The following is a 13620-nucleotide window of genomic DNA, read 5'->3' on the forward strand; positions in this document are numbered from 1 at the left end:
CCGTTTTCCCGAAGCGGCTGCTGGAAATCACCTCCCGTTTTTTGGTTTTTTTTTTTTTTTTAAGGCAAAATGGAGAGTCTTTGCCGAGGTCTAAATTCACTAATTGCATCGAAACTTCGAATTTCATTTAACGAATCAGAGCGAGAATGGCACGAATTGGTTTAATTGCCTTAAAAAAAGGCAGGATGAACCCGTTAGTGCAGGAAGGCAGCGAACACTGATGTCGTCTGGCCAAAGTGGGAGTTTGTAATGGATCCTGGTTAATTCCGGGCATTAATTCCAGAGTTTTGGCCTTTACTGACTCCACACCCCACGTGGTGCTACGATCACAGCAGCTGGGCGTGGAAATGAAGGGATGGCTCCTGAGTTTCCGTTGGTTTTGTCACCTCAAATCAAATTACAATCCTCCCCATGGAGTTTTCCTCTGGTTTTTACCTGGACACGGTGGGACAATGCTTCCAAAACCACCTGGAAAGGAAGGATTGGGAAGGACCTTCTGCTGAGTCTGAGTCTCCCAGGTTCAAGCAGCAGGGGAACGTCCAGTCCAGGAGCAGCTACAGAACTCCTGCTCTGGGTGACACCACAGCCAAAGGACAATTCCCAAAGCAAAAATCCCACAGGAAACGGTCAAATCAACAACAATACAGAAGGGAAAAGAAAATACCAAGGCACTGCTATCCCAAGTCACGGAGAAACAAACTATTCCTTAAGGAGCGGCAAGAAGCAGGAGAGGAGGACAGAAAACTGATATAAAAAGAAGCTGTTTCCAAACGTGGTTTTTCCAGACTCTGGATCTCTTTCTCCCTGAGCGGTCTGTGCCCTCGTGTCCCAGCCACCTGCACTGTGTCCATATCCCTGATGGATCCAGGGGGGTTTGGAGGAAATCTTTGCTCCTCCCTCCTCCCTGCCCTGTCCCGCATCGAGGGGCCGCCTCAGCCTTCGCAGTTTCTTTGTTACAAAATGTTGTCATAATATTTAATCTCCAGCCTTGGCCTCGGCGCAGCTGTTTGAAAGGACGATTTATATTCCCCAAAGTGCTTTGAAAAAAACCCCTCGGGAAGCTCCCAGGAAGCTTTTTCCTGGTGCACAGAAGCAGCTTGTGCAGGCTTCGAGCTTTGTTTTCGTGTCTGGCTGGATCCTCTGGATTCCTCCAGCTGCCCTCTCATTTACTTTGTGGTTTTGCTGGAATATTTGTTCCCGGATTTTTTACGCCGCTCTCTCCCGTGTGGGAGAAATCAACGAAAGAGAGAAATGCCGAAAGTGATTCTGTAAAAGCATTCCAGGATAGGAGCAAGGAGCTGCTGTGACCTTCCTGTTAGGTGAGAAAGCCACCCTTTAAAGTGTAAAGATGCTGGGGTTTTCGAGCTCTGCTCAGCAGCTTTGGATCCATCGGGGTATTCCTGCAGGAGAGGCTGGGGTGTGTTAATGACTCCTTTCACTGCACACGCAGCCTGATGCCACTTCAGTGAGCGTCCCCTCGCTGCTTCAAGCTTTGATTCATTATTGCTCAGCTTCCTTCGGCTGTTGGCACTCAGCTCAGCCACTCCAGTTCCCTCCTGGAAGCGTCCCCGGCACGTTTCCACGCGTGGCTGTTGGAAGCAAGTCGGTGTCGACAGGAATACATTTGTTTTTTCTAATCTCACTTTATTTTCTCCTTGTTACACGATGGGATTCCTCTTCCTTACGTGAGCTGCCACAGAGGAAATGAATCCTAGGTTTTCCCCACTTCCATGCACAGCATCCACCCTGTGTCTACATCCAGAATTCCCCTAAATGCAGGGAGACAATTCCAGTGGCCAAAGACCTGGTTAATGGACACTGCCTGGGAGTGCTGGAATCTCCTAAAATCCAGCCTCAACCAGGGCAGGGTGGTGCCCAGCAGGGTGAGAGGCTCCTTCTGGAGAGATCCAGCATTTCCCTGTACACTGAGAAGTATTTGGGAGTGCTGCAGCTCCTTGAGCCACAACTCTTGACTCCGTATTTCCAGCAAGGAACTCTGGAAAGAGTCACAGAATCCCAGGATGGGCTAGTTTGGAAGGAACCTTAAATCCCATCCAGTGCCTGTCCATGGGCAGGGACACCTTCCCCTATGCCAGGCTGCTCCAAGCCCTGTCCAGCCTGGCCTTGGACAATCCAGGGGCAGCCAGAGCTGTGGCCAGGCTTCCCCACCCTCAAAGGGAAGGATTTTCCCCCACTATCCCACCCTCGGGCAGGTCGGTGTCAAGCGCTAAGACCTCAGCCCGCAAATCTTGAGAGATGCTCTCCCAGTCTTCAGGCGCTCCCATAAGGCAGGAAATTTTCCTGGGAGAAGGGATTTCGTTGGGGGCTGGCTCCCGGTGCCCGTCCCGTATGGCAGCAGATCCTAAGGCGGCTTTTGGGGACAAATCCTCCTCCCTGGGGCACCGTGTGGCCGTCCGGGTGGATGCGCGCCGGGCATCCACCGATTGTTTCCGATCCCCATTGTTTCCCCGGCGCTAGGCAAAGCCGGGATCAGATCCTTCCTCCGCTGAGCCCCGCGCTTCAGCGGCAGCATTTGTCCTTTCAGCGGGAGCATTTGTGTGTGAATGGAAAAGTGCCGCGACGCCGCTTTGCATCTCGTTATCCGCCCGCCCAGACCGCGAGTAAGCGATTCTCTGTGTGCAGCGCCCGGCCACGGCTCGGGATCTGCCCCACCTCTGCTGCAGCCCCGCAGAATTCCACATTTCTGTGCTCACTGAGCCCCCAGCAAACGCTGCACCGACCTGAGCCCGTGGAAAAGTAAAGTCAGGGTTTCTTGGAGAGGTCGGACCGAGCTACGACACGTTCACACTGATGCAGTGATAAGTGTTTATTGTTTGCGCGTCCGTATTTATCCCCTTACAACTTTATTAATGTTACAAGACACACAAAATGTACACATTTGCCGCCTTAAAGTGGCTGCTGTATTAGCACTATACAGCTACATGTAAACACACGTTAGTACCCGAAATACTTTTTTTAAAAAAAAATGAATTTTTGCTGCGCCACAACTTAAATTTTTCTTGCACTACAAAGGCCCACAAGTCCCGCAAACCCAAAGAGCCCAGTCTAAAATTGCTCACACCTCACTCCAAATACAAATCATGTCCTCCATCTCTTAGAAACTCCACTACAGAAAAGGCTCCCAAAATGGAGTGACAGCCCTGGGATTGTGGGTGTGGGGTTTGGATAGAAGCGTGGGATAGCACAGGGGGGGAAACTCAGAGTTTAAGGGTTTAGAATATAGTAATATAAAGAAAGATGGAGGTTTTAGATGAGGCTGAGTCCTTTTTCACCTTCTTCTCCATGGGTCTGTGTGGGATTTTGTAATGGGATAGAAAAATCCCCATTGTGGGCCAGGGGTGGTTGGCTATTAGGTTAAAAGTAAAAATAATTCAGGTGTCATTTCTTAATTGGACAGTTTGTGCTTAAAAGGCCTTGTAGAGAGAGAGATGGGGCTCCATTTTCAGTTTGTTAGCTTGAAGTGCTGTAGAACTCAGGGTCTGTGAGACTGTAATAGAGACAAGAATTAATAAACAGCTGAATCCGAACAATAAATACGGTCTGGTGCATTTAATCCCGACTCTGGCAGGAAAAAGGAGATAAAAACAACACACCTCTGGCCTGACTTCCTCCTCCCCCATCACCAAAATATTCCCAAAACCCTCATTTCCCCCAATGCCCTCCTGCTTCCCGGAGCCGCGTGTTGTTTTGGGATGCTCACCCCAACGCCACGGTGAGTACCCAGACATCTCGTGCCTTGAAGCAGATCATTAACCAGCAGTCTAGAATATGCAAATGCAGGGTTTTAATTAGCCCTGGAAGATCCAAGGGGTTCAGGAGGGGAGAGCAGGAGGCCTGGCTACACCCAGACAGTGGTGTCAGAGTTTTTGCCACGTGTGTCTGTAATGAGGCTCAGCCTCAGCTGATGCCCAGTGACAGCCCGTGTCCGGTCTGTGCTGCCAGGCTGGTTCCAGTTCTCCCCAGAAAAAAACAGAACAAACCAAACCAGCCCCGTGTCAGGAGGAGAATGGGGAAGTTGTGGGATGAATCAGAGAGTGTGACAAATTTAACCCCCCGTAGGTGACGAGCACCGCGGGTTCAGACTGGGTGGGGAGTGGGAGAAATCAATAGATCCAATCCTCTCCTAATTAGTGTCAAGCCCCAGATTCTGCCTAATGAAAAGTCAATTAAAAAGGGAGATAAACAAGGAGTTGCACCCCAATTCCAGCATCTCTGGTGAGTTTAACAATGGAGGCACCTGAAGATCTGAGGACACGTCCAGAGGCACCTTTGGAGAGCAGGACTCCAAGGGAAGAGCTGCTCCTGGGATTGATGTGTGTGCCTTTCCCCATCCCTTGCCAGTGGCAAGGAGCAGGCTGGGGCCAGCCCCACAGCAGGATGCCAGAGGAGCCCCTGTCCTGCTCCCTGTCCCCAGGAGCTGCTCATATTTTGAGGTGTTTGCTGGAGAATTCCGCCTCCTCCAGGGCTCATTTCCAAAGGGGTTCATGGAAGTGATGAGGAGCAGAAATGCCCTTTGCTCCCAGCTGTGTCCCAGTCCCAGCAGGATCCTGTTGTACTTCAAGTGTGGGGACAGAGGAGTGTGGTGGTACCCAGATGGGATGCCAGGATGCCCCAGGGTCAGCAGTGCCAAGGTGTTTCTGATGCCTTCAGTTTTATATTCCATGTATCCCAGGTTCTGTGGTGCCCAGGGCTCAGCTCTGAGCTCACAGTCAGTGTCACTCAGCTCTGCACACAGCAGGGACACAAAACAAATCCTTCTGCTGCTGCACACCAAGGACAACTTTCAGCCCCAAAGCACAAACAAGGGTGGGCTGGAGGGAGGGACAAGAAGGATGGGACCTCACAGCCTGCAGCTGGAATGGGACAATTCAACCCCAATGTGCAAATGGACCAAAACTTATCAAAGTGTGAGACCTCGTGACCATGTGTCCATTTTGTGTCTGTTTTGTGTCCATTTTGTGTCCATTTTGTGCCCATTTTGTGTCCATTTTGTGACCATTTTGTGACTATTTTTGGTCCACTTTGGGTGTAGCCCTGCCCAGGCTCTTGTTCTGCCCAAGGTGTGCCCTTAAAGGCCTTTTAATAAATATTTATTTTATTCCCCAGGATCAGCACCACCAGGATGTCCCTATCCCAGGATCAATGACACTCTGTTGGTACCATTTGCCATCAAAGCTGCATCAGAGAACTTTGCCTGAATTTCCCATTCTAACAGCATTTTTATTAAAATGGGGGTTTTTTTTCCAGTTTCCTCGTCTCGCCTTTTTTTTTTTTTTTTAAATAAATTTTCTAATGTATTTCATATCTGCCCCAGTGTGACTTCAAGGCAATTCCCCAGATCTCAAGGAACTGCCCTCTGCTGTGCGAACGTGGGCAGGCCCTGCTCCTGATTCCCCACCTGTTGGACCAGTATGATTGGAGAGGCCCTGCCCCAGTGTTTGTGGCTTCCTTCATGTTTATAAACTACCCTGAGATCTGAGAAAAAAGGAGTTACGAGTGCAAAATAATAAGTTGCCAAACAGTTCCTAACCTCATAAACACGTAATTTTAAATTCAAGGAGACACAGAGGAGGGCAAGATCACACAAGTGGACTGGGAACAGTTTCCATCCTGTTGGGAGCTCCAACTGCACAATTCCCTCCACTGCTGCAAGCCCAGCCTCGTGTTTAATCAGAAACTGAGAAAAAAGCCTTTCTAAAGATATTTTTTACATTCTAAAAATGGGGAAAAAAAAAAAAACCCTCATTTGTTTTTAGCTGCCCTTCCTCCTTCTTTTGTTCCTCCCTTTGTGTTGTACTCACGTGGCGTTAGGGGAAAAGCTTCCTGGAAATAAGGAGACTGAAATGTGGGAATCCATTCATTGGGTTTGACTTTGTTCCTTTTACGTCACGCAGACCACAGCAAAGGTGTTTGTTGTGGGGCCACTCACTGCCACGGATCATCCCAACAGTGGTGCAGCTGAGCTGGGATCCCGTGGCTCCACTCCTCCTGCCACTTTGTGGAGCTGCAGGGGGAAAGCTGGAATAATGGTTGGGCAGGCAGCCACAGAGCCCACTGAGGGAATGACGGCTGGGTGAGGAAATTCAGGAGTTATTCGTGTTTGCAAACACGGTGATTAATAGTAATTAATTTTGCTGCAGTGGCTCAAAGGTGCTCAGAGAAGCTGTGGTTGTCCCTGGATCCCTACGAGTGTCCAAAGCCAGGTTGGCCAGGGCTTGGAGCAACCTGGGATAGTGGAAAATGTTTTTTCTAATCTCACTTTATTTTCTCCTTGTTACACAATGGGATTCCTCTTCCTTACGTGAGCTGCCACAGAGGAAATGAATCCTAGATTTTCCCCACTTCCATGCACAGCATCCACCCCGTGTCTACATCCAGAATTCCCCTAAATGCAGGGAGACAATTCCAGTGGCCAAAGACCTGGTTAATGGACACTGCCTGGGAGTGCTGGAATCTCCTAAAATCCAGCCTCAACCAGGGCAGGGTGGTGCCCAGCAGGGTGAGAGGCTCCTTCTGGAGCAGCCACAAGATCCAACATTTTCCTGTGGCAGGGGGTGGAACGGGATGGGCTTTAATGTCCCTTCCAACCCAACCCATTGTGGAATTCTCTGCTGACCAGAGGCAGCAGTGGCTTGGTGGCCACAGCCAGCTCTCGTGGCCACCCTGGGCTTCCCCATCCTGGGAAATGCTCACCCTCAGCCCCCTGATTCCTTCAAGGCATTCATTTCCCCTCCCTTAACTGCTGCTCCCTGAGTTTTCCACCCTTTTCTGCAAAGGCAGAAGCTTCCCCAGCCCCGAGCAGAGCCAATCTCCAGCTGGAGTTTCCTCGTGGAGCGTTTTGGAGGCTCCTTCCAGCAGGAGCAGGAATCCTTCCTCCCTCAGCAGGACACCAAGAGCCCCGAAGGGATGCACCTGCCTGTGGATGCTCCTCAGCAGGGCCAAGGCTGGGAAGTGTCCCTGGGTGCTCCTCAGTGGCCAGCTGGCAGCAGAGCTCTGCTGCTTTTTGTCTTTTTTTTGTTTCTGCCAGAGTTGGGATTAAGCGCTTGAGACGGTATTTCACTTTCAGACTGAGATGTTTATTAATTCTTATCTATGTTACAGTCTCATAGGCGGTGAGTTCCAGCTAACAAAGTGAAAAATGGCTCCTGTCCCCTTCTCTCCAAGGCCTTTTAAGCACAAACTCAATTCAATTATGAAATGACACCTGGATTATTTTTACTTTTAACCCAATAACCAAACATGCCCGCAATGGGGATTTTTCCCTCCAGTTACAAAACCCCACCCAGACCCATGGAGGAGAAGGTGAAAAATAAGGACTTATTCTCACCTAAACCCTCCACCTTGCTTTATATCTATATTACTGTATTCTGAACCCTTAAACTCTGAGTTTCCCCCCCTGTGCTATCCCACACTTCTATCCAAACCCCACACCCACAATCCCAGGGCTGTCACTCCACTTTGGAGCCTTTCCCACGGGCTCAGGTCACTGCAGTGTTTGCTGGGGCTCAGAAATCTGGAATTCTCCATGCCCGGGGCTCCAGCAGAAGTCCCTCCCAGGAGCACGCTGCTCTCCGAGCCCTGGAGTTGTGCTGTTCAATATTTGAACAGAAAGCAGCACAGTTACAGCTCAATCTGCTGGATGAGCCCTGAGAAGAGCCTCTGCCACATTTCCTGTCCCCATCCCTGGCTCTGGACGCTGGGGATGGAGGAAGGAGCTGGCAGAGCCTCGGTGGCTCCCCGTGGCCACGGATGCTGCGGCCGGGCGGGGAAATGCCAAACCAACATCGTGGACCAGCAGCTGCCACTGCCACAGCTGCAGCCAGCCCTGACACCTCATCAGGCCACGGACCAAAAGCACAAATCTGGTGGTTTGGTCACTGGTAATTTTCGTTTTTCTACAGAAAAGGCTTCTGGCGTTTGTTTAAAAAGGGAAAAAAAAAAAAAAAAAGCAGAGCGAAGAGGGCCAAGGGATTTGAGGACTTGTTTAAATAATGGAACTGCTGCTGCTGCTGCTGCTGCTGGTTTTGTTTATGTCATCAAAAAAGGGCACGGCTTTGAAGTTACTCATGAGCAACCACAGGGTTGGCTTATAAAAGCAGCAGAGCTGTGATGCTGCTGGGTTTGCACCTTCCCAGAGCACAGCATCCCAACAGGCTGCTCCTCACTTCCTCTTTCCAGTCCAGGGCTGCTGACCTCAGAGCCAGCTGATGATATTTATTTTTGATACAGAAACACCAAAGATCTTGATATTTCTCTCCCTCCAAAATATTTGCTGTGCTACAGCCTCTTCCTACGTTGTGGAATGCCACGGGAAATCCAGTCGAGGATACCTGTCCTGGCTGTCCCCAAGCCACATCCTCCTGCTCTCACACCTCCTCCAGCTACCAGGACTAGTAAATTGATTTTTAAAAACATTTTACTCTGTCCTGTAGCGTTAAACCCTGCGGTGATTCTGTTATAATTCTATAATTCACAGATATTTTCGTATGATAGATCTTTTTTTTTTTCTGTTTCCTGAGTCATCCTCCGTTCTCCCTGATCCAATCCCCAGCCTGTGAGCAACTCCCCGAGAATGCAGTCATGCAGTTAGTTCTCTTCTGGCTCACCTTTATTTCCAAATAAATCCAAGCTGGATTATATACCCAGGAAAAGAGAAAGTGTGAAAAAGCCAGATGGGGCCTTTCCCTGCTGCTGTCCTCCAGCTGCTTCAGCCAGGCCAAGGAGAGGGGAGAAGGATTCTCTGGGCTGTCACTGCCAGAGAAAGTGTGGATGTGTAAAAACCTGACCTGGACATGTTGGCATCGTCAAATCATTCCTGTTGAACCACTTCTGCTTAAACACTGCATGGGTCATTTGAATACCTGCACCTCCCTGCCTCTCAAAAGTGGGGAAACTCCAGCTGTTCTCTCTTGCCAGAATCTTGGGAAAATCACGGAATTCCGGGATGGTTTGGGTTGGGAGGGAGCTTAAAGCTCATCCAGTGCCACCTCTGCCATGGGGAGGGACATCTCCACTGTCCCAGGCTGCTCCAAACCCTGACCTGGGACTGCCAGGGATGAGGAGTCCACAACCTCTGCGGCTCTGAGTGTGGCACTGACGTCCCAGCAGTTTCTCCGTGTTCAGAAAGATGTGATTCCATCCCTGCTGCAGGAATCAACTTCCCTGCTGCTCACCTTGGGGCAGGAGATGAGAGGAGAAGGAGAAGGAGAAAAGGAGAAGGAGAAGGAGAAGGAGAAGGAGAAGGAGAAGGAGAAAAGGAGAAGGAGAAGGAGAAAAGGAGAAGGAGAAGGAGAAAAGGAGAAGGAGAAGGAGAAGGAGAAGGAGAAGGAGAAGGAGAAGGAGAAGGAGAAAAGGAGAAGGAGGAAAGGAGAAGGAGAAAAGAAGAAGGAGGAAGAGAAGGAGAAAAAGCAGAGGAGGTGCTGCTGGTGCCTCCTGGGCTGACCAGGATCTGCTATAGGAACTGCCCAAAAATGAACAGCAAAAAAACCTGAGGATTTTCTGTTGTCAAAAAGCTCTGTGGCCAAAGCACCACGAGCTCTCTCCACTTTTGCTCCTCACTGCTTCCAAATCCTGCTGTGGGCTGAGCTTCTCCTCTCTGGGCAGGATCTGTCTGTCCCAGGAGAAAATTCCCTGATGGCTCACACAGCTCCATCCCTCCTGCTTCCCGCTCCAGAACTGCAATGCTGGGGCAGGGCTGAGCAGTCCTGGGGCTGCAGGGGCTGCCAGCTGGGTCACTTTTATCCCTCTGGTGCCCATTACTGACGGGAATGGATCGTGGAAGGCTGCTGGAAGCACTCCACTGCTCCAGAGGGGGTTTCAGGTAGCTTCATTAACACCACTGCTAATGATTTGTGTGACTGGCAGTTCAGGGGAGTTTATCTCAGTTCAGCTGGATGGGGTCAGGACAGGACAGGGCCCCAGGGACCAGGCAGGTGCCACCGGTGCCACCTCCCAAAGCCCAGGAGGATGACATGGCCACGCTCCACGGTCCTCTCCGCGAGGAAAGAAAACTCAGCCAAAAAAGCTGGAGAATGTCACTGGCTGCATTCTACATCTGTTACATCTCAGGATAATTTATTTTAACCTCTGAAGATACGAGGGAAAATATGTGAAGGAGATGGAGACGTGCCAGTATTTCCAGTTCATTACAAGCAAAGAACTGTTGTTTATAGCACTTTTTTGGAGCAGAGAGCAGTCTGGTTTTAAATCCCTCAAGCAATGAGGAATCACGTCCCCACCAATGGGAATGGTTCTTCAGCGAAGAGTTTACTAATTAAAAGGGTTTCAGTTTGAAATTCAGTCTAAATTTCCTCCCTTTACATAATGTTCTGTCTGCTTTCTGCGGGCACTGCTGCACCCCTGCAGGGGGGTCACCCAAATGCCTCTCCTGCTCTCAGGGGGTGCAGGGATTTGGGATGCAGGGCAAGGGGAACTGGAATTGTCATGCAGGATGCTCAAACCTCTGGGGTTTAGGTTGTTTTTTTGGTTTTTTTTTCCTATTGAAAAGCAACGGTGCAGTTGAGAGGCAGAGTGAGGCCGGGCAGAAGTGATGGATCTGCATCCTGGTGGCACTGGGGACAAGTGGCACCTGTGGGTGCTGCTGGACAGGGTGTGACAACACCTGTGCCCTGTGAGAGGTGACAGCTGTGTCCCCTGTGAGCCAGACAAGCCCCTGCTCCACCACCAAAAGCCCAAATTCCCCAAGCTTGGCTCTTTTCCAGCGGCAGGTTTTGCCCGTCAGACCCCGGGGACCCACGAGCTGCACCAAGAGCCCCTTTCTGCTCCTTCAAAGGGAAGGATTTGGGGACAGAGGGACTTGCTCCAGCAGGATCCCCCCCAAGCTGGGCAGGTTTGCCCACGAGCCTGCTGTGAGCTGAGCTGAGACCACCCCAAGCCATAAAGCAGCGGAGCAGCCGAGCCTGCAGACGACACCGGGGAAGCAGATATGTACGAGAGGTTACCAAGATTAAATTAATTAAATTCCTGCGAGATTTTTGGGCCTTCATAAATTTCCTTTGAGCTGCCTGCCAACTAGGATATGCTCGCTGGCTTTGGAATATGAAAGCAAGTGTTGTTGTGTTTTGCAAATACATTTTATAATGCATGCAAGCGCTGACTATGCAAAAGTCTCCCAGGTTTCCACGATTAACAAAATTACAAAAGCACAAAGGGTGGCAGTTCTTCTTGTTTTCGGCTATCCCTCAAAAAACAAGAGCTGGATCAAAGTCTCCTGTGATTAAGTTCATTAATCACGCCCACACCCTGAAAAACCCTCGCCTCTTCTGAAGCCACTTCTCCCAGAGGGAGGCCGTGAGGGGTTGGCCAGGGTGGATTCTGCTGTGGGCTGGCTGTTTATTTACTTGTTTTTCCCAAACAGGGAGCTGGCAGGGGTGGCATGGCCAGGAGGTGGGCGAGGAGAGGACGATCCCTGCCCGGCCCTCCAGGGCTTGGGATGCACAAAAAAAAATCTCTGCTGCTTCCAACCCCCCCCTTGGAAGCAAATCCCTAAAAGCAGGGATGGAGCTGCATGGGCAAGGGATGGGCACGGGGATGTCTGTCCTGATCGCAGGAGAGGATGATGGATGGGCAGCAGGACACTGGAGAGCCCCTGCAGGGAGCAGGATTCCCTCTTGTGTGCTCCTCTAGGGTTTGGATCTTCCTGGCTTTTAATCCCGTGCTTGTCCTTGTCAGCACAGCCTCGGCTCATCCAACACACAGAGCTTTTATCTGTGCATCTGACAAGGGAGAGCCTCAGCCCCCCCCGGCATCCCCCCTCGTGTGAAAGGCTGCTGCAAATGTGCTCTCTGGGACCTCGGAGCGATCTGGAGCCACACGCGTTTAAGCACTCGGAAAATTCAACAGCAAACTGACAACTGCATTCCCAGGCTGGCAGAGAGCAGAGAGGGATTCAGGTCACAGATCTGTCCCTGTCAGCAGCACCTGCCTGTGAGAGCTGTGCTCCTGCTTCTCCGAGGGATGGAGCTGGAGGAGCTCCCAACCACAGGGAATCACCTCAGCGCTCGTGGGACACAAGTGTCACCTGCTGCAGTCACCAAAACCCAGCTTTTCCTCGTTGCCTGCTGATGAAGAGGACGCTGAGAAGGACTTGTCCCCGTCCTGCAGACACAGAGTGGCCCTGGCTGCTCACCAAGGACATCCCAGGACGTCACCTGTCACCTGTGCCACATCCTGCTCTTTCCAAAACCAGCCACAGGTGCTGTTTGCTGGCGGGGACCAGGCCCAGTCCTTGTGAGGACTGCGAGGATGATGATTTGCTCCGTGCTGAAAGGATTTCTCCGCCTCATCCCCACAGGTTTAACCACAACCAGAGATGAAAACAGCCAGCTCTGGGTGGATTTGCACCTCTGCACAGGGAGGATGTGTTGTGGCCTTGCACCACTGTCACCCCGCTGGATTTGCCTTTGCCAGGTGCAGATGAAACCTCGCCAGGAGTTTTTAGGGATCTGACTGAAGGCAAGGGCAGGGAGCCCAGCTGGAACGCAGGGTGTGCAGCAGGGAAGGGGTTATAGCCATAAACCAGCAGCTCCACGTGGAACAAAGCTGGCATTTCAGGGCCAAAACAATGGATTGTGTTTTTCTGCCTTCATTTCAGTCATCCACTTGGCACCGAGGCTGAGGTCACCCACCCAGTCGTGCACTGCAGCATCTCTGTTCTGGCCAGCAAGGAGAAGCCAAACAAAGAGGAGCTGAGTCGGCAGGAACGGGGCAGCAATCAGGGATGGACACGGGCTCCCTTCAGTGCCTCTCACTGCTGCAGCCCAGCCCAGGACACTGCTGCAAATCCCTCTGAATAAGCATTTTCTCTGCCGCACGCATCTTAGCCCTTTTGCATGGCCACTGGTCACGCTCAATCCCTGCCTCGCGTCCGCGGCAATAATTACCGGCCTGGCCTGCTTTTGTGGCTGCCTGATATGATTTGCAATGCAAGCAAAGCAGGCAGAGGATGCAGCCACTGCTCTCCATCCGTAAATATTTGCTCTAGCAACAGCTCCACTTCCTTTGAAGCACTGGAAAAGGTGGCAGGTCTAAACGTGGAGGCACCTGCGGGCACGTGGCTTTAAACACACAGCACGTCCGGGCTTAGGCTGGGCTTTGTGCCGTGCAGAGAAGAGGCTCAATTTGTCACCCTGGCCTGTTTTCTGGGAAATGAGCTTTAATTATGTTACCAATGCCTGGGAAACCTGAGCTCTCTGTTGTACAGCGGCGCTGCGAGTTCTCTGTGTGCGAGTCCGAGGTACAGACACGGAATCCCGGAGTGGTTTGGGTTGGAAGGGACCTTACAGCCCATCCAGTGCCACCCCTTGCCATGGCAGGGACACCTCCCACTGTCCCAGGCTGCTCCAAGCCACAGTGTCCAGCCTGGCCTTGGGCACTGCCAGGGATCCAGGGGCAGCCACAGCAAATGTGGGAATCCCAGCCCAGGCAGGAATTTCTTCCCAATCCCCCAGGCAGCCCTGCCCTCTGGCAGTGGGATCCATTCCCTGTGTCCTGTCCCTCCAGCCCTTGTCCCCAGTCCCTCTGCAGCTCTCCTGGAGCCCCTTCAGGCCCTGCCAGGGGCTCTGAGCTCTGCCTGGGGCC

This window comes from Sylvia atricapilla, chromosome 7 (genome assembly GCF_009819655.1).
Source record: "Sylvia atricapilla isolate bSylAtr1 chromosome 7, bSylAtr1.pri, whole genome shotgun sequence".
In the NCBI taxonomy this organism is placed as follows: Eukaryota; Metazoa; Chordata; class Aves; order Passeriformes; family Sylviidae; genus Sylvia; species Sylvia atricapilla.